Genomic DNA, 21,343 nt, shown 5'->3' with positions numbered 1-21,343 from the left:
TTGGTATTCAAACGGGTGCTTCATTATGGACCCTGAATAATTACAGCCACCCTGGCCTGCCCCCACACTCCTTTGCTCTTTTATTAGCCATCTACGCAAATGTAATGTAAATAATTTGCAGCTGTTGGGAGAAACAATTAATCTTTTTTTCCTTTTAATTAAACCTAGGGGCCTATTCATTAGAAATGTGTACAGAGGATATGCCGAGAGCTCGCCCAGTGTTTCAGATTCATCACCACTTGGCTCAGTGGCAGACGATGGAATCCAGAGTCACAGTTGCTGGGTTTCAGCCATGGTTTAGCCACTGCAGGGCTGGTCCTGTGCAGATCAATTGGCCACTCAGACTTTTAACTCCCTCAAATGTAAAATGGGGAAGATGATACCACTCACAGAGTTGCCATGTCATTCAGATGGTCTTGACACCAGCCCCTGATGTTTTGTTACTCATTCTCACCACCCTGCTCTCTGGGCAGTGACAGTGAACGCAGAAGAGGTGGTTTACAAATGTTAAGCTGAGGTTCTCCCTCCTAGTGGGAATGGGTTTATTTCCTTCTATCTGTGGGCCTGCCTCTCTCTTCTCTCCATCACTAATACAGTTAGTTGACTACCTATCACACATGAGACATTTTACATACATCATTAATCTTTACAATAACTTTAATAGATAAGACTTTGGATCTCATTTTGCAGGTAGGAACTGAGGTTCAGAAGGGTTTAAATGTTCTTCTTTTGGAAAATAAAAATGTTAACATCCCTAAAATTTTCTTATTTCTTTCCCACTTTCTAAATTCCTTCAGATTTATCTTGACTTTTACTTTGTCAAAGTCGATAAACATTTGCATTTTTACATGTAACCAAAATTAAATCTTTTTATTTTATTTTATTTTACTTTATGTACAGATCAAATCCTCAAGGTTGCGAAACCAATAACTTAAATTTATATTACTTTGACTATGAGAATATCATTGATGCCTGAGCCAAGTATTACTCAAGGACTGATTATTTTTCCTTCTTAGTGGTCCAACAGTTATTCTAAGGACAACATTCTGTGTGGCCAGACCCAATGGATTATTAATTCTTTCACTCCATCAAATGGCTGAATCACAGTCCATTTTAACTTGCATCATATTTAAAACCAGCCTCCTTTGTATATTTTTTGTTTTCTGAACTTCAAGATTATCTTTTTATTTCTATTGAGTTATAAGTTATAAAACACAGGACTTCTTACATCCCAAACATATTATAGCATTTTAATCATTCCATCTGTTATTCATTTCTCATTTTTAAAATGGAGATACTTACTTCATAGGAATGTTATAAAAATTCCATGAAATCATTTAGGCAAATCTAGTACCCCTGATACCAAGAGGCACTCAAATGCTCTTAAGTTCCTCTGGTCCATCTCTGAATGGCCTTGCACATTCACATGTATTTAGCCCGGCTTCATTCATTCGACAAATTTTAAAAACATAATAATTTTAAAAAAACGGAGTGCCTCAAATATGTAAAAACAGTTTTAAGCATGGGGGTGGGAGTAAAATGGTGAATGGGAGTCCCTAAAAAACCATTTGACAAAACTCAACATCCATTCATAATTAAAACTATCGGCAAATGAGGAACAGAATGAAATTCCTCTGATAACTTTTATAAAAACATGTGGCTAACATCATGCTTAATAGTTAAAGAGTGAATGCTCGCCTCCCAAGAGCAAGAAGAATACAAGGATGTTCATTCCTACCTCGTACCGTACTATTCACATTATCCTGAAGGTTCTAACTGGTGCGATAAGGTAAGAAAAAAATTGTATTGGAAATTAAAATCATTTTATTCTCAGAGAACATAATCATCAATGGAAGAAATTGTATGGAATCTACTAAAATGCTACTAGATCTAATAAGTAAATTTAGGAAGGTGACAGTATACAAAGTCAACATATAAAAATCAATTATATTTCTATGCACTAGCAGTAAATAATTAGAAATTTAAATTTAAAAATACTAATATGATAGCATCGAAAAACACGAAACACTTAGAAATAACTTTCAAAAAGTACATGCAAGATCTGCACACTGAAAAACCCTAAGACATTGCTGAGAGAATTTAAAGAAGAGCTGGAGAAGTCTTAATGGAGTCTTCGTGATTTGGTAGGCTCAATACAGTTAAGATGTAAACTTTCCCCTAATTGATCTACAGAGTCAATGCAATCCAAATCAAAATAACAATGGTAAGCTACCTAATTTTAAGACTTATTGTAATGCTATCATAATCATGTGATATTGAGTACCTATCACAACTGAATCATGTGATATCCCAACTTCATGTGATATTGACATGAAGATAGACATACAGATGAATAGAAGGAATAAAGAGTACATAAATAGACACACATAAATGCAGGTAATTGATTTCTGACGAAGGTTCCAAGATAATTCAATGGAGGGAAAAGATGGTCTTTTCATTAAATACTGCTGGAAAAATTGAATATCCATGTGCAAAAAAAATTTCAATCGTACAGCACAACCACACACAGAAATTATCTCTAAAAGCATCTTGTTCCAAAATGTAGGAGTTAAAATTATAAGAACCTTTAAAAGAAAGCACAGAAAAAAAAATCTTAGTGTCCTTGCACTAGGCAAAGACTTAAAGGAAGGGACAAAAGAAGCATGAATCATAAAAGATAAAATTGACATATCGAACTTCATAAAAACTATAAACTTCTAAGTTTTGAAAAACACTCAAGAAAATATTTTTTTAAACCACAGATTGGGGGTAACTATTTCCAAAACATATCTTATAAAGGATTTGCATCCAAAACATATAAAAAAAACTCTTACAACTCAAGGATTTGTTGATTATCAAGTTATCGAGGATTTGTAAATTATAACCGCATTGGGGTATCACCAAACCACCTCTAGTTTGGCTAAAATAACACTGGCCATACTTAGTTCTGATGAAGAAGTGTGACAACTGAAACTCTCATGTATTTTTTAAAACTTTATTAAATTTACTGGGGTGATGTTGATTAATAAAATTATATAGGTTTCAAGCATACAATTCTATAACACATCATTTGTAGACTGCATTTTGTGTCCACCATCCAAAGTCAAATCTCCTTCCATCACCATATAATTGACCTCCTTTTTCCTTTTCTATCTCTCCCCATCCGCCTTTCTCTCTGGTAAAATAAACTCAGTAGTGTTGCCAGTGTCTGTGAGTTTTTGTTTGTCTTGACTTGTTGCTTTCAGTTTTATATTCCACATATGAGCAAAATCATATAGTTCTCAAGTTTATCTGTTTAACTTATTTCACTTAGCATAATATTCTGAAGATCCATCCATATTATGGGAAATGGCAATACTTCATCTTTTCTCATGGCTGAGTAATATTCCATTGTATGTATGTACCACATCCTCTCTATCTAATCATCTATCAAAAGATACTTCGGTTGTTTCTATGTCTTAGCCATTGTGAATAATGATACAATGAACACAGGGATACAAATATCTTTATGAATAAATGTTTTCAAAATTGTCAGGTACCCAGAAGAGGGATTGCTGGGTCATGTGGTAATTCTATTCTTAGTTTTTTGAGGAAATTCCATATTATTTTTCATTCCCACCAAAAGTGCATGAGGGTTTCTTTTTCTCCACAACCTCTCCAACACTTATTACTTGTCTTATTTATAATAGCCATTCTAAGAGGAGTGAGGTGGTATTTCATTGTGGTTTTGATTTGCATTTCCCTAATAGCTAGTGAAGTTGAGCATCTGTTCAAATATCTGTTGACCATTTACATGTCTTTATGAGAGAAGTGTCTGTTCAGGTCCCCTACTCATTTTTCAAGTGGATTGCTTGTTTTTTGTTGTTGAGTTATATGAATTCTTTGGGTATTAACCCCTTATTGAAAGTGTTGTTTATAAATATCTTTTCTCATTCAGTTGTTTGCCTCTTTGTTTTGTTAAGTGTTTCTTTTGCTGTGCAGAAGCTTTTCAGTTTGATATCATTCCATTCATTTATTTTTGCTTTTACTTTCCTTGTCTTGAGATCAAATTCATAAAACCTTCTCTAAGACTAAGGTCCAAAAATTTAGTGCCTATGTTTTTTCTTCTATATATTTTATTGTTTGGGGTTTTATATTTAGGACTTTAATCCATTTTCAGCTAATTTTTGTGTATGGTAACAAAAAGTAGGCTAGATTCATTCTTTTGCATGGGGCTTTCCAATTTCCCCAGCAACATTTATTGAAGAGGCTTTTTTTCCATTGTATGTTTTTGGCTCTTTTGTCAAAAATTATTTGCCTATCTATATGTAGTTTTATTTCTTGGCTCTCAATTCTGTTCCAATGGTCTCTTTACCCAAAGAAATATACCAATTTGATGCAATCCCCATCAAAACCCCAATGACATTTTTTAAAGATATAGAACAAAACAATTATTAGATTTGTGTGGAACCACAAAAGACTCTGAATAGCCAAAGCAATCCTGAGAAAAAAAAGAACTAAGCTGGAGGTATCACACTTTCTGACTTCAAATTATACTACAAAGTGACAATAATCAAAACAGCATGGTATTGGCAGAAAAACTGAAACTCTCATATATTGCTGGTGAAAATATAAAATAAGTCACTTTAGAAAAAAGTTTAGCACTCACTTTGGAAAATAGTTTAGCAATTTCTTATAAAACAACTCAGCAATTCCATTCCTAGGATCTATCCAAGAGAACTGAGAACATAAATTACACAAAAGACTTGTATAAGACTTTATGTAAATGTTCGTAGAATCTTTATTCAGAATAGCACTAAACTGAAAACTAAAATGGCTATCAACCAATGAATAGATAAACGAATTGCCGTATAGCCTTATAATGGACACCTCCTCAGTAATAAAAAGAAATCAACTACTGATCCATTCAATGAAGTCAATAAATATCCAAAGTATTTCTTTAGTGAAAGGAAGTAAAAGAAGTCAGACATAAAAGTCTACAAGCTGTTTGATGACATTCACATGGCGTTCTAAAAAATGCGAAAGAATAAAGACAGATAATGGATCAGTGGTCACTAGGATTTGGGGGTGGGGTAGGCTTTGCTTGCAAAGGGGCACAAAGGAGCTTTCTAAGATAATGAAACTATTCTGTATCTTGATTGTGGTGGTGATTACACTTCTGTGTGCATTTGTCTAAGTTTATTAGTCCGTACATTTAAAAAGGGTGATTTTTATTATGTGTAAATTATAGCTCAAAAAATAGGGCAAGAACAAAGTCTTTATCCTCAAAGGACTCTCAAACAAAAGAAGGATCCATGACAACAAGTATGGTAAGAGGTAGGTAGGAAGAAGAAAAGCAGAATACTACAGAAAAAGGGAGAAACATGCTAATCCGGAATTACTTCCCGGAAAAAGTAGATTCTAAGTCATGAGCAATAGGAAATAAACAGGGATAAAGGGTGTGGAGGGTCCCTGGCAGAGGAATGTGCATAGGCAAAGGCCTAATGGTAAAATCACCTGGTATGCCATGGGGGGAAATAGGAATAGGTTTGGCTGGAGTACAAAGTTTGAGGGGGCAGGGCCGGCCAAGAGGTTGAACTGATAGATAGCATTTACATCACCCAGGGCTTACTGGCACATACAGAATCATCTAGGAGTCACTTCCAAACCCTGGCTTCATGAGACACTATAGAATCATCTCCTTTCCAGAAAGAAGAAATAGGTGTTCATCCTTGAGGCTTGGCTGTTATTTCTTATTGAATTGGTTCCCTCCCCTGACAAATGTTTTGCCTTTTTGCTCCAAGAGACTGAGGCCAGTCAGCTTGCACTTTGCTCCATTTTGGAGGTAAATTCAGAACAACTGACTTTTTATCAATTCTTCAAAAGATAATGTCCCTGTTTGCTGCACAGCTCTTCTCAAGGCTGAGCTCTGTCATCTCATGCCCCTTAGTACTGCTTCTTGAATGTCTTGTCTTTTTTCCATGATGTTTCAGCATCTGGAAAGTGCCTGTGTCTTTGCACTCATACAGAGGAAACACCACTGTGATATTTTGCTCCATTTACAGAGAAATTAGGTCTTGCCGCCCAATGTGCCTTTAACTAGAGCACCAATGCATTCTCAGGAGTACTCCCTGGCTCTCTTCTTTTTGCTTCTCTTTGCTTTTTGCTGTCTGAAAAAATACATAAACACTCAATCTAAGCAGCAGGGTCAGGTGACTGATGATTTACCCTTTGAATCTTTCGACTTTCATCCTAACGTTGACCCTCTGGCCATTGCTAGTTCCTTGATCCTTAGAACTCTGATACTTTTCCCTGGGTAAAGTGAACTGTGAGTAAAAACACACTGTACTGATTGCAAAATGCTCTAGTGAGGTTAACTACACTCTAGTAGCTAGGTCATTCTAGCAGTCAGCCTGGTCTTTTGCCTGTCATGTTCAACTTCCCCTCTGACCTGATCCCCTGGTAGAGCTGCCTAGACCAGAGTGGACATATAATCCATGGGGTAATAGATGGGTAGAATAGGCTGGGCCAATTGGTTGAAAATCTAAATTTTCATTTAAGAGGGCCAGCAACTATAATGTACTAGGTGATGCACGCTTGAGTTCATAAAGAGTTGGGACTAGCATTCATGACACGATCAATCAAGGTTTAGGAGAAGCTGAGAAGCCACTAAAATCAGAGGAAGCTAATCTGCCAGGAGACAGGGTTTGGGACCCAGCATGCAGAGAGAAGAGAAGCACCCTGAGCGGCTACATGAGATAGAGAAGCTGGCCCCGATTCCTGTTTTCCAGTGCAGGCTTTGCTCACCCTTCACAGACTTGTCAGCCTGCCGTGGGGTGTCTGAGGTTGCCAAGGGAAGCCTTTCAATAGTTCTTCCCACAACCACCATGTTTTTAATTTGTACTAGTTTGAGTAGGTGTCTGTTCTTACAATAAAATGATTCTTAAATACGATAACTAGAATAGCATTTTAAAAAGTATTTTTATTCTCTGTTTCAGAGTGCGGGTGGGATGGGATTCCTGTCTAGGTAAGAGGTAAGTCTGGCTAAAGGCAAACCCGATCCTGCATTTCCTTGCCTAGGATCCATCAATAGCTCTCCTGCCGTCTACCATAAGATTAGGAGAAGCCACCCAAAGACCTCAGTCCTTCAATTACCCATTCCTTTGCCCTCACTGTGCTGTCTACCCCTATCCTCACACTCTTTCCAGACTCAACTCCACCCCTACCTCCTCCGCTTCTCCTCCTCTGTTCCCTCAAACCACCCTCCATTGTCTGCTCTCATGTTATAGGTCTGCTGCATTGCCATTAGCTATTTCTCTATCCTTCTTTCCCATGGAACTGTGAGCCCTTTTGAGAGAGAGGCAGCATCCTAGTCACTATGATGTCCACAAGTCCTAATACAGTGCCAAGCATGTTTATAAATGAGGTGAGCACACCTTTGCCTTGCTGGCACTTCCAATGTCTGAAGCAATTAGCAGTGCTTTGATTCCAATGAGCGGGTATTCCTACATTATCCAAATAAAAAAGGGTGTGCCTCCCAAATCATAAGGTGACATTTGTCATCACTTAATTAGAGGCAAGGCATATCTCTTGCTAGAGGTACCAGTTAGAGAGTTTTAAATACAGATCCCATGTGTGTGACTCACATATGCAAAGAATCACAGAAAATGAGGGTTACATTTTACCATTTTAATTGGGTTGAAAATGCATTTGAAGAAAAGATGACTGAGTCATTAATTCTTAAGTGCTTGATAGGTGTTTTCAGTGAGGGTGGAACGTAGCTTTCCTTCCCTTCCTCCCCGCTTTCCTTCTAGTCACTTATCCATTTCCCCGCCATTCTTATATTTTTTCTTTCTCTCCCTCTGTCCTGTTCCATCCATAAACACTCACTTTTTTGAAGGGTGGGTTCTCTCAAAGTCATTAACTAAATTTCTCCAGCCTGGAATAAATCATATGCCATTATCCTGTAGGGTACAGCATGTGGGCCAGGAGCAGGGCTAAGAAGAATTGAGCACTGGGGAATTGTGTAATTTTACAAAAGTGGGATTTTCAGCTGTTTCTACACAGCCACCTGGATAAGGCAATCATCCAAAGCTTGCCCTAAGACAGAGCCTGAAGTTGGGAGCAAGGGATACTGGGCTTAATGTTACAGTTCTATCACTATATAATCAACAGGGTAAACAGGATATCCTGGCTTAGTCTTTCAATTTCCCCAGACCTCCGCTCTCTCTCTTTTATAAAATCGAGGTAATACCAACCCCACAGGGTTATTGGGAAGAGGACAAATTGAGACCCTGAGTTAAAGCAGACTCAGTGGTGACGAGTACCTTATGTGTCCTCAACACTCACAGGCTGGGGTCAGGATTCACATGGGACACAGACAGACAATGCCCAAGTTACCCAAAGAATCTCTTGGTGGGCTGAAGATTTACCAGAGCCCGAGGTTTAATTTCCAAGAGCTGAGAAGATTATATTAAGTCTGTGAAGACGATTAGGAGGTATTCAGGAAAAGATCATTTAGAATATGAAAGGGGGGCAAAAAGACTGTGATGGTTTAATGTTCCCATTCAATTGCTAGAGCCAGCTCATTTTTCCACACAGAATGTCTTACCTACTGAACAACATAATTGGACTGAAGTGTGCACTAAATTGTTATATCTATAATTTCCCAAGATTGTTATTACTTCAATATCTCATACTTCACTGCATTTTAAACATTTTTAACCCTTGAAACCAGCCCTTCACTTACTTTGGAATTTATGCTACTAAATGTAATTGTCTAAAACTCTTTCTGTAATTGTCATTGCTCAATCCCAACCACTACAGAATAAATCTGGAACTGTCATTCCTGACGGCCTACTATGTGCCAGGCTCTGTAGTTGTGATCTCATTAAATCCTCACAACCACCCCTGTGAGAGGGCAGGATGGCTCCCTTTCATGAATGAGGCTGTAAAGGTTCAGGGAACTTGAAATCATACCAAGTCATGGTCCTAATGGAGAACTGAGATTCCCACCCCACACCGTCATTCTTCCCCCCGGCAGAGGTCAGTGAAACAGCACACATTCGTTTCCATCTTCTATGGGTCAAACCATGGACCAAATATTCTGAGGGGTCACAAGGAGACAAAAAACCCAAGACCAAAACCAAATGGAGAACAGTCAGGGTTTTCCAGAGAAACAGGATCAATAGGAGATAGAAATAGAGACACAGATAGATAGAGATAGAGATTAACATAGACTTTGACATATATGTGCGTATATATAAAGGAATTGGCTCACACAATTATGGGGGCTGAAAAATCTGAAATCTGTGGGGCAGGCCTGCAGGCTGGATGCTCAGGTAGGAGTTGATGCTAGAGTCTTGAGGTAGAATTTCTTCTTTTCTAAGAAAACTCAGTTTTTTCTCTTGAAGTTTAACTGCTTAAAGGAGGCCCACATACATTATTAAGGGTAATCTCCTTTATGTAAAATCAATTGCTTGTAGATGTTAACCACATCTCTAAAATACCTTCATAGCAACACTAGATTAGTGTCTCATTGAATAACTAGGTACTATAACCTAGCCAAATTGACACATAAAACTAACCGTCACATCCATTGAAGAATCTTTTAAACTGTTACATTTAAAATGAGAAGATTTGATGCGACAGTACAAATTCCTCTTAACCTCAGATAAAAACACCATATTTTTGTTTCTCTACTGGTAAACTAATAAATAAAACCTTTGTGGTGTATGCTATCAACTTTGTTCTAGAGGGTATCAAATGTGCGATACATTTTTATTGTAAATTCCATTTCATGCTTTAGATCCTAAGATGTTCAGAATGACAAATGGCAATTATCTGGTTTACAGTATATTCACAGCAAAATGCTCACCTGCTTCTCAATGCTTCAGAAAGAAAGCACGAGAAGGCCAATTTAGCTTCTTATTTATGTGGACTGTTATCAGCATTTCTCCAGCTCTGGCTCCTTACGGGGAGGATGAGCAAAAAAAAAAAAAAAAAAAATCCTCTACCATCACCAAATACACAATCATAATAAAGTTGCAAGCCAAATGCCCTAGGGTCACCTTTGTGACCAGTCCTGAGGATCAGGGTATCAGACTAGGTGGTTCTATTTGCATTCAAATGTTTGCTCTCCCACCTGCTCAGCTCAGCTCAGCTCAGCTCAGGCACCACTGACTCAGGGAAGCATTCTCTGAACCTCCCCATCCTCTCTACCCCTAAACACAGACCCCAGACTGAATCAGGTATCTCTCCTTATCCTTCCACAGCTCCCTGCCTATCCTTTGCACAGTAAAGACTATACTAAGCTATAAATATCCTTTCGTATCTTTCTTCTACCAGATGGTGGGGAAAGACTCTGGGCCTTTTATGTCTATATCTCTAATGTAGTACAACAGTTCTCAAAGTATAACCCAGGAACTGTTGGGGGTCCCTGAGATCCTTTGAGGGACTTACAAGGTCAAAACTATTTTCATAAAAGTACTAAGATACTACTTGCTTTGTTCTCATTGTCTCTGGACTTTTCCAGAGGCTACAGAACATGATGCGACAACAGATTAAATGCAGAAGCAGATATAAAGATTCGGCTGTCTTATATCAAGCCAAACATTTGCCAAAAATGTAAAATGATACTCTCCTCATTATTTTTTTATTTTGGATAATATAGTTGTTTTTAATAAATTATGTTATTTTTGTCAATATGTGATAGGTTTATTATTTTTGAACAAATTAATAAATACATATTTTAAAAATTTCATCAGCTTTAATTACTAATGCAAGAAATATCAATAGGTATAATCTACAAAAACAAAAGCTCTTTGGCATTGTTAATGATATTTAAGAGTATAAATGTGTTCTGAGACCAAAAAGTTTGCTATATGACCTAACAAAGGACTTAAAACATAGTACATACTACTAATGTAGGTAAAAAGAGAAAAAGTATAAGTAGAGGAACAGAGTGGGGAAAGAACAAAAAGACAGAGGGGAGGGAGGGAAAAAAAGATATCTAAAACCATGGAGTCCAGACTCACATAATCAATTCTTAGACTCAACTCAGTTGGGGACAAGTCAATCAATGTGGTGACAAGATCAATCCTTTCTCTGGTTTTGATTGTGAAAGAAAAGCAACTGGCTGACTGAATGGCTTGCACACCGATTGTGTAGGCAATAGAACCTCTGATTCTTTTGGAAAAAGGAAGAGGAGCATCTTTTGTTGCTGTGTGAACTTGAGCGTATGCTATCAAGAGAATAATCGTCTGAAATCACAGTCCTTATATCTCTTGCAACCTGGTTGAAGAAACCACCATAAAAAGAAACAAACTTTATAAATCATTCCTGCAAAAGGCATCAAAGGTTACAAGCGTCAGGATGAATTTCCGAAATACATCTGTACTGTGAATTTTCAGAGTGTTTGGGAGGCAACCAGGGTGTCTCAAAAGAGAAATCATGCTCTTAGCAATTTTAAAGGGTAACCCCACTCTTAAAGGTGTCAATTTCTCCTAGAGGTAAATAGAACAAGTATTTGCCAGCTGGAAGAGTTCTCTCAATGCTTAAGGCATCCTTACCAAAAGAGCTGTATGAGAATTCTGATCTTACCAATACTAGATGTGGGGCATGGCACATGATAGGTGCTCAACAATGTGTGTTAAAAGATCAACAAATGAATATGTTCTTGTGCTAATTATCTGTGCAAGGACCCATGTACAGTGATTTTTTTTTTTCCCAAATATAAATTCTCTTAACCTAGCTTTCTGGTTTGGATGTATTTACTCATAATCAACCTTGGATTGCTTATGAGAATTTTGATTTCCAGGTACACCAATACTATTTCTGGGGATAACTGAACAAGGAAGACACAGGGAAAAGGAAAACAAAGAGGATGGATGGACAGAGCCCATACAGGAAATTGGCACAAGATAAACACTGGCCCAGAACAGTAAAGCCTGTAATGAGAAGAATTCCATGGAATTGAGAAGGTCCCAGAAGGAAAAGTAACTCCTGACTTATAAAATCAGATTGTCACAGGACATTTGGATGGGGAACAAGACATGCATATTATCTGCAACAAAGCACATAAATGTACTAGCAATTAACCGCTTGAGGGTTGGTAGAGTCAAAAGATTTTTATGAACACAGAATGATAAATGGAATTAATTGTGCAGTGCTCATTATATTGAATTTAAGATGAGTATCATATTATTGATAATGTATTATTATTTGGTATGCTATATATTGGTGAAGATGGAGATATCAAATTTTTACAAAAAAAAAGTTATTGTTAATTCTCAACATTATTTTCTCATATCTTTTTTTTAAAAATGAGGATTGACTTTTGCAACAGTGATACCTCCACCCATTGGATATTTTTCCAGGAACTGATTCTGCTTCATAAAGGCATGGGCAAGGCCTACCCTACTGCCCAGCTGGCATCTGGTAGGGTTAATAGAGTCCTGGCTCCTTCTGATGTTAGCAGGATGTGTTGGTATAGGTCTTCCAAAATTAAGATACCAAGATGGGATTAAACGTGCAAGGATTTTATAAGGAAACATGCTTGTATGAGGGAAAATAGAGAAAGAGTCAGAAAAGACTGGGAAAGAGATGAGATCTTGATGGAAAAGAGATTAGACCTTGATGCAAAAGCGTAATCCAGTGCAGGAGAGAGGAAGACAAGGCTGGGTCGAAGTGTCTTTTACTGTCAAGCAGTCTAAGTGTACCTCTATAAAGCTGAAGCCTTTGGGACATCCTCAAGCCAGTGTCAGTAGTCAAAAGAATTCATGTCTCCAGGTCTGCCTTAGTCTCCCCCAGGACCGCCACACTCAGTCATTGGCTGGTACAGCCCATGGAAGGCATGACCTCAGAGCCAAGATATTTCAATGCCTAGCAGTTGTGGTCCTGAGTACCTTCCCTGTAGTTGGAGGTCTGAGGAATGACACAGTTTAAGGCAAAGCATTCCAATGCTTTTGTGTAGGATGATTTTTTTAAAAACTGCCTGGCAGCTTCTTGTATTTCCTATGCCAATGGGTACACCTGCTCCTCCATCCCTACATCTTTATAAAGCAGCCTCTGCCTACACAGTCTGGGGAACAGGGCCCAAAAATGGAGCTGAGAAGAGCCAGGCAGGCGACAAGGTGCCAGGACCCCCTCTCTCAACAGTGGAAGCTAACACCTCATCTCCTCCTCTATAGGAGTTTCACAGCCCCACGCGCTGTCCTGGCATGCAATTCTGAAAGCCTCACAAACTGAGCTCCCTGAGACACTACCAGGCAGGCACCCAATGGGGCTCCAGTCACAGGTAGATCAGTTGTCCTTTGGGAACATTTGAGAAGGTGCTACATGAGGGGACAGGACCTCTTGTATTCATGAAGCATTTATATCAAGAATATGTAGAGTACCCCCAACTCCACTGAGCATAGAGAAGAAGAAAATAGGATTTCCTACAGCACAAGGGAAGGGAACCAGCTATACAGTGCACCTTTATGATACAGGGCTACTTACTCCTACCTACAAATAGGGCCAAGCCAATGGAATGTGAACACTGATTGCCCATGTATACAGTGTAGTCCACAGGTAATGATGTCATTTGACAAATATTTATTTAATGAGTAACTATTGTCTATGGGAGGGGCTCTGCTAGGTATTGGAGGTACAGGACCAAGTAATTACACTAGTAATTAAATTGGGACAAGAGCTAAGAAGAAGTACAGGATCTCATGAGGATATATGCCAATGGAACATGACCTGTTTAAGGTTATTGCAGGGAATTCATTCCTTCATAAGTGACAACTGAAAGGAATACAAGAATGATTCAGGAAGAGAGAAGTGCATGGGAAAACACTGAGAGAAGAATGACAAAGAGACAATCTAGTGTGCGTGATGAAGGAGACAAGGGGTGGCTTCTGCTTGGAGAATCTCCCTATAACATAAGAAACTGAGAATAAGATTTAGTATTGTAACTATGTAATTGGGTAGTTCACATGTAATTTTGTAGCAACTAAAGAGGAAGGGGAGGTCAATAATGAATTAATCTTTGCAGGCTTTCCGGAGGTAGAGGCTGGACCTCAGCTGGGTTTTGCATGATGAGCTGAGTAGGCAGAATAGTGAAGGTCAAAAACCCGGATACCACCTACACACCTCCCTTCTCTCTCATTTGTTAATTCGTCTTTTACCCTGTCTACATATTGTTCCTCCTAGAAATGTCTCTTGTGTGTTTGCTTTCCGCCCCCACTGCTTAGGCCAATCCCTGTCTTGCCTCTGGAGTATCACAACTGTCCCAACTGTCTCTTGTGTTGCTCCCTCTAAGGCATCCTCCCTACCGTGGGCACAGTAACCTCTAAAGCGCAGGCCAAATCCTGCCACCTCCCTACTTCCCTCCAGGAGATGGTACCAGGGCTAGGACTCATGGATGGGGTTGTCTAAATTAGCAAATAAAAATACAGGACACCCAGTTAAATTGATATTTCAGATAGACAACAAATAATTGTTTTAGTATAAGTACGTCTATGTGACATTTGAGAGATACTTCTACTAAAAAGTCATTTGATATTTATCTGACATTAAAATTAACTGAGTGCCTGATATTTTATCTAGCAACCCTACTCATGAGTGAAGTGGAAGGCATCCATCCCTATCTACAAAATGATTTCCGTGACAAGAAAGGTTCCTCAAATGAAACTCTTTCCCAGCCTGCTGCCTGAAATCCACTTACCTGCAACCAAAGCTCATCATTGCCCAGTTAAAACCAATGCTTACTGTGTCCACACCCCATGAGTGAGCCCATGAGAGACTATACTTATTCATCCTCAAGGTACTACTGAGAGCATGTTCTGGGGAATGCAAGAAAGCATGGATGGTGAAAAGAGGTGGCCAGGAGTGGACATTACTAAGCGAACGAAGGGCTCAGGATGAGCATAAAAGGTTGATGGTGTGCAGGGTAGCCTTGTGAGCTTCTCCGTTTTTCTCTCAGGCTCCATGAGAAGGAGGTTCCAATCTTCTTAAGCTTTGCTCAACAGGCTCATGGGCTTTCCTCTCTCTGGCTTGGAGGCTAATATTCTAGCCCTCCTCCACAAGAAACCCCTGCCCACCAACAACCCAATGTACCCATGGGCCACCAAGAAGTCTGATGTCTCAGTGCCACTGCATCTGGAACAGACTCAGGTATTGCAAAATGCCCATCTTCCCATTCAGTCTCCTTGTCCTGATGTTGAAGCTTCTTGGCAGCTCTGTGATAAGGAAACAGCATACAGACAATCAAAAATGCCATAACAAGTGACCTTAACTTTTTCCTTTTCTTCCAGCTTTCCAGATGAGCAATTCCCTTTTATTAACCAGATAGTCATAAAGAGCATAAGTGAATGCACCACCTTTAATAGTTTTCTTTTAAAAGTTTGGCATTAAATACATTAAATGAATTCCCCTCAGCCTTTGGACAAGAAGTCATTAGATATGGCCTATTACTTGCATTATCATTACATTAATGGGTCATTATGAAAAATAAAAGTTCTAATCAGCATGAACATTTTTAAAGTGTCATGATGGGGAATATGCCAGGCTGGGCTGTCTTAAATATCCAAACTAACCTAACTGCAGTGAGTAATGACTTTGAACAAAAAAAGGTTGAACACAAAGAATCACTTTAACAAATCTCACTCAAAGTCATTAGAAATGACATGCTTTATGGAAAAAGGGGAGGTCCACCCCCATGGACCCAGCTAAGTGATGAGTTCTCCTTGGTGCCCTGTGACAACACTAACTGTCTTTACCTTCCTCACTCAGCCTCCAGCTGGAAGGAAAAGACCCTCCGTGGTCCTCATGAGTTTCCAGGCAACCCTGGGGTCCCTCAGAGGTAGCTCAGGGGCCACAGTGGGTGGTAAGGAGTAGCTACATGGTGGACCCTCCACCATAGCTTTAATCCTGTCCTTTTCCACTCTTCCATTTGTTTTTACTGTGATCTTCTTTATGAGTACGAGATGATTTTGAAATGAACTATATTTGCTTCTCCAGACACAGAATTACTTTAAAGTGACCAAGTTACCTGCTTGTCATATTGCAAGGGACCCTGTCACGTCCATGGAGAGTATGAGTCAATTGTATGGGCTGATACTGGGGCTGATCCTTGGCCAAAGGCTAGATCCAGTTACCCTGGAGTGGCCAGAAACAGACTGAATCAGTAGGCAAGGGCAAACTGCACAAGCAATAGAGCCGAGAGTCCAGCAGAGAAGCTGAACCATTCCTGGGAGCAAGGATTCTCTCCAGTATGGGCCTGCATTTGGGCTGCAGGCAAGGAACAAGACAGCCATGGAACAGGATGATCATCTTTGAAGGCCTGGTCTCAGAATTCCTCTATTTTCCTCTGGGATGCTCTCCCTGACTTCCCAGGTAGAGAAGCCCACTTTCCAGGGAACCCATTGGATCCTGCACAGACTCCTTATCTTAGAACACATGGAAGAAGTCTCGTTACACTTCCTTGTTTCCATATATTAGACTGTGACCTCTGCTAGGGAAGGGTAGTGTCCAAATAGACTCAATTGCTCATTCATCTGTCCATCCACTCATTAAATCATTTATTCATTCAACAGATTGAGTCAACATGTTTCTTTCACACTGCCAGGTGCTCACCTTGTCTCTGTATATGCAGTGCCTAAATCAGAGTTTGGTACCCATTAAGTACTAAATAAATATTGATGAATAAATACACAGGTGACTGAGGACTTTTTCTGCAAAAAGGGCTGCGTTCCCAAGTGGCCCTATTGCTGGAGGGACGGAAGAAGGTGCAGGAGGAAGGGGAGGATGATGCCATTGTAGCTAAAGCCTCAGATTCTACACTGACATAAACATTCCAACTGACCAGCAACGTCTCCCACACTGTTCCATCCCAGCTCATGAAAACTCTTTTATTCTCAGCACCATTACTCTTTCGGATTAAGACATTTTATTTTGTGTGTTGCTAGCAAAATGTTTACTGGATTACTTTTGCCACTTCATAGGTGCAACACAATTTCTTTCGAGTTTTCATTTCCCCCAATTGAACTGCTTCTGAATTACATACCTGCCTTATTTAACAAAACCTCAAGGAGCTTTGAGGAGAAGTGCTCCCCATTTGTCTCCGCAGCACTGCCTACTCGACAAAACCCTTTCATTTCACGTCTCTGGGCGTCGGTGCTCGTTTCGTCTGAGCTATCCAGCCCTCCTGCTATCTAGCAACATCCTAACAACGTCATGCTGAGCTTTTGCTATTTCTATAATATCCTTTTCCTAATAAAAACAACCTGCATTGCACCCTGCATTTTAACTACAGTTAAATTCCTCTTTCTGTATCGTATGTTCAGCAACTTTAGAGCATCTCAGCTATTGTAAGATATTATATGCTTAGTTTAACTTGTTAAGTCCCACTTGTCTCCGGTCTCGTTTATTTTCATTTCTGTCACAGATTCTGTGCTCCTCTGGATATATTTTTCAACAGCCTTTCTAAACCAGCAGGGATCATAGGGAGTGACAGGTGGGCTCAGGGCCTCCTGGAGAAAGGTCCTCCCAGAATGTGCACTGTGGCACCAAGCATTTTGGCACCACATGTCCAAGTCTCCCCAACCAACTCCCAGAAACAAAGCAGGCTTCTTATGGAAAAGCATTTTGAAATGGCAGGCCATCACAGAGGCTCGGCAATCTCACTCACAGGCAATGATTTTCATCAGGCAGAATGTTCTGTAACACCATCTGTCCCACATGGCTGGGATGTGTCAGAAAGATCATTCTGCTGGCTCCAAAAATGATATTCTTTGAACCCAAGAAACCCTCCTGTGCTTGGAAGAGCCACTGGAATCTTGCCTGAAACTTGTTAAACTGCAGAAGGCTGAACAGAGCATCCAGATGAAGCTAGACATGTGTTAGAATTTGCCACCAAGGCCATAGGGCTGGGGAGTGGGGCAGCCCTGGGTGCTGTCTGAGCACAAGCCTCAGCTAATGGAAAGCAGAGCTGCATTTCCCACCACACAGCTGCCTTTGCTGAGAGAGTTGAGAGTTTTCTTCTAAGTAGCCCCGTGGGAGCTTATGTACTTATTTCAATGATTCAGCCTTGCTGGAACCATTTGGAGAGTTTCCCTCTGAAAACTACCTTAAGAAGCTATGATCTTTCCAGCAAATGCTTTACAGGGCCCATAGGTGCCGTGCAGAGCACCTGACCCATGCCCTTTATTTCTCCTAGAAACCCTGTGCCTTTAGGAATCATTTTCTCCCTTAGACAAATCAGGAGACATTAAGCTCAGAGACACTAAAAATTTCCCCAGGGTTCTGCTGCTCTATAGGCCAGAGAAGAAATTTAAAATCAAGGTTCTCTCATGTCATAGACTGAACTCTTTCTACCTGCCAACACTTCCTACCTCTAGCTGTCTAGAGTCACTGAATAAACATTTGCTGAGGTGACACCATACTAAAAGCTGGGTTACAGAGAGTTTAGTAAAAATATGTCCTCTGATTTGAAAAAAATCACAGTGTGGGGAACAATCACATAACTCAACTCTGCCAAGATGGTAAAAACAATACAAAAGATTAATGAAACCAAGAGTTGGTTCTTTGAAAGGATAAACAAAATTGACAAACCCTTAACCAGACTCATCAAGGAAAAAAGAGAGAGGACTCAAATAAATAAAATCAGAAATGACAGAGGAAAAATAACTATGGACTCCACAGAAATATAAAAGATCATAAGAAAATACCATGAGTAATTATGTGCCAACAAATTGAACGATCTGAAAGAAATGGATACATTCCTAGAAACATACAATCTCCCAAGACCGAGTCAAGAAGAAACAGAAAATCTGAACCGACAATTACCACCAATGAAATAGAATCAGTAATAAAAAACCTCTCAAAAAACAAAAGGCCTGGACCAGATGGCTTCATAGGTGAATTTTACCAAACATTCAAAGAAGAATTAACACCTATTCTTCTCAAACTATTCTAAAAAATTCAAGAAGAGGTAAAGCTCCCTAACTCCTTTTATGAGGCCACCATTACCTTGATTCCAAAACCAGACAAAGACACTATAAAGAAAGAAAACTATAAGCTGATCGATATCTCTTATGACCATTGATGCAAAAATCCTCAACAAAATATTACCAAACCAAATTCAGCAATATGCTAAAAATATCACACATCATGATCAAGTTGGATTTATTCCTGGGATGCGAGATTGGTACAATATCTGCAAATCCAATTAATGTGATATACCACATTAACAATTCTAAAGATAAAAATCATATGATCATGTCAATAGATGCAGAAAAAGCATTCTATAAAATCCAGCATCGATTTATGATAAAAATTCTCAGCAGAGTGGTAATAGAGGGAACATATCTCAACATAATAAAGGTCATATATGACAAACCTACAGCTAACATCATACTCAATGTGGAAAAGTTAAAACTGTTTTCCTTAAGATCAGGAACAAGACAAGGATGCCCACTTTCACCACTCCTCTTCAACACTGTATTGCAAGTCTTAGCCAGAGCAGTAAGACAAGAAAGAGAAATAAAAGGTATCCAAATTGGAAATGAAGTCAAACTCTCGTTATTTGCCAACGACATAATATTATATATAGAGAACCCTAAAGATTTCACCAAAAACCTGGTAGACTTGATCAATGAATTCAGTAAAGTAGCAGGATACAAAATTAATATTCATAAGTCAATGATATTTTTATGTACCAACTTTGAGAAAGAGAAATTAAGATGATGAACTTTCAGAAAGAGAAATTAAGAAAACAATCCCATTTACAATTGCATCAAAAACAATAAAATTCCTGGGAATCAAATTAAACAAGGAGGTAAAAGATCTGTCCTCAGAAAATTATGTCATTGAAAAAAGAAAATGAAGGAGATACAAAAAATTAAAACATATACCATGCTCAACATCATTAAAATTGCCATACTACCCAAAGCAATCTGTAGATTCAATGTAATCCCTATTAAAATACCAATGGCATTTTTTCAGAGAGCTAGAATAAATAATTCTAAAATTTATATGGAACCATAAAAGACCCTGAATAGCCATGGCAATCTTGAGAAAGAAGAACAAAGTTGGAGGTATCACATTACCTGATATCAAACTATAATACAAGGCTACAGTAATTAAACAGCATGGTACTGCCATAAAAGCAGATATATTGATCGATGGAACAGAATAGAGAGCCTAGAAATAAATCCACTCCTATATGTTCACTTAATATATAACAAAGGAGGCAAGAATATACAATGGGGTAAAGATAGTCTCTTCAATAAATGATGCTGGGAAAATTGGACAGATACATGTGGAAAAAAGAAAAAGAAAAAAGAAATTGGACCACCTTATACCATATACAAGAATAGACTCGAAATGAATTAAAGACTTAAATGTAAGACCTGCAACCATAAAACTTCTAGAAGAAAACACATAGGCAATAAACTCTCTGATATGTTAACAGTAATTTGTTTTCAGATATATCTCCTCGGGCAAGGGAAACAAAAGAAAAAATAAACAAATGAGATTACATCAAACTAAAAAGGTTTTGCACAGCAACGGAAACCATCAACAAAACAAAAAGACAACCAACTGAATGGGAGAAGATATTCATTTATGATACATCTGAGCACAAGCCTCAGCTAATGGAAAGCAGAGCTGCATAAGAGGTTAATATCCAAAATATATAAAGAACTAATACAACTCAACAACAAAAAAACAATCCAATTTAAAAAGTGGGCAGAAGATATGAACAGATATTTCTCCTAAGAGGGAATACAGATGGCCAATAGACATATGAAAAGATGCTCAAGGTCACTAATCATCAGAGAAATGCAAATTAAAACCACCATAAGATATCATCTGACATCTGTCAGAATGGCTATCATCAATAAATCAAAGAACAACAGGCACTGGCGAGGATGCGGAGAAAAGGGAACCCTCATACATTGTGGGTGGGACTATGGAAGACAGTCTGGAGGTTTCTCAAAAAATTAAAAATGGATATACCTTTCGACTCAGCCATTGTACTTCTGGGTATTTATCCAAAGAAAACCAAAACAATAATTCGTAAAGATCTATGCACCCCTATGTTCATGACAGGACAATTTATAATAGCCAAGATACAGAAGCAACCTAAATGCCCATCAACAGATGATTGGATAGAGAAGTTATGGTTCATATATACAATAGAATATTGCTCAGCCATTCAAAAATGAAATCCTACCATTTGTGATGACATGGATGGACCTAGAGGTTATTATGCTGAGTGAAATAAGTCAGACAAAGTTAGATACCATATGATTTCACTTATATGCAGTATCTAAGGAACAAAAGAACAAACTAATCAAAAGCAGACTCACAAATATAG

General features: G+C 38.8%; 1 protein-coding gene across 3 annotated transcripts in view; it reads right to left on the bottom strand.

Annotated features, from left to right (window-relative positions):
- The window catches only part of CLSTN2 (calsyntenin 2), a 574,723-nt gene that overhangs the window by 369,002 nt on the left and 184,378 nt on the right, over nucleotides 1-21,343 (bottom strand). The window lies entirely within an intron of this gene.

This window comes from Pteropus medius, unplaced genomic scaffold (assembly GCF_902729225.1).
Source record: "Pteropus medius unplaced genomic scaffold, Ma_sr-lr_union100, whole genome shotgun sequence".
Taxonomy (NCBI): Eukaryota; Metazoa; Chordata; class Mammalia; order Chiroptera; family Pteropodidae; genus Pteropus; species Pteropus medius.
This window is presented reverse-complemented; position numbering and strand designations above follow the sequence as displayed.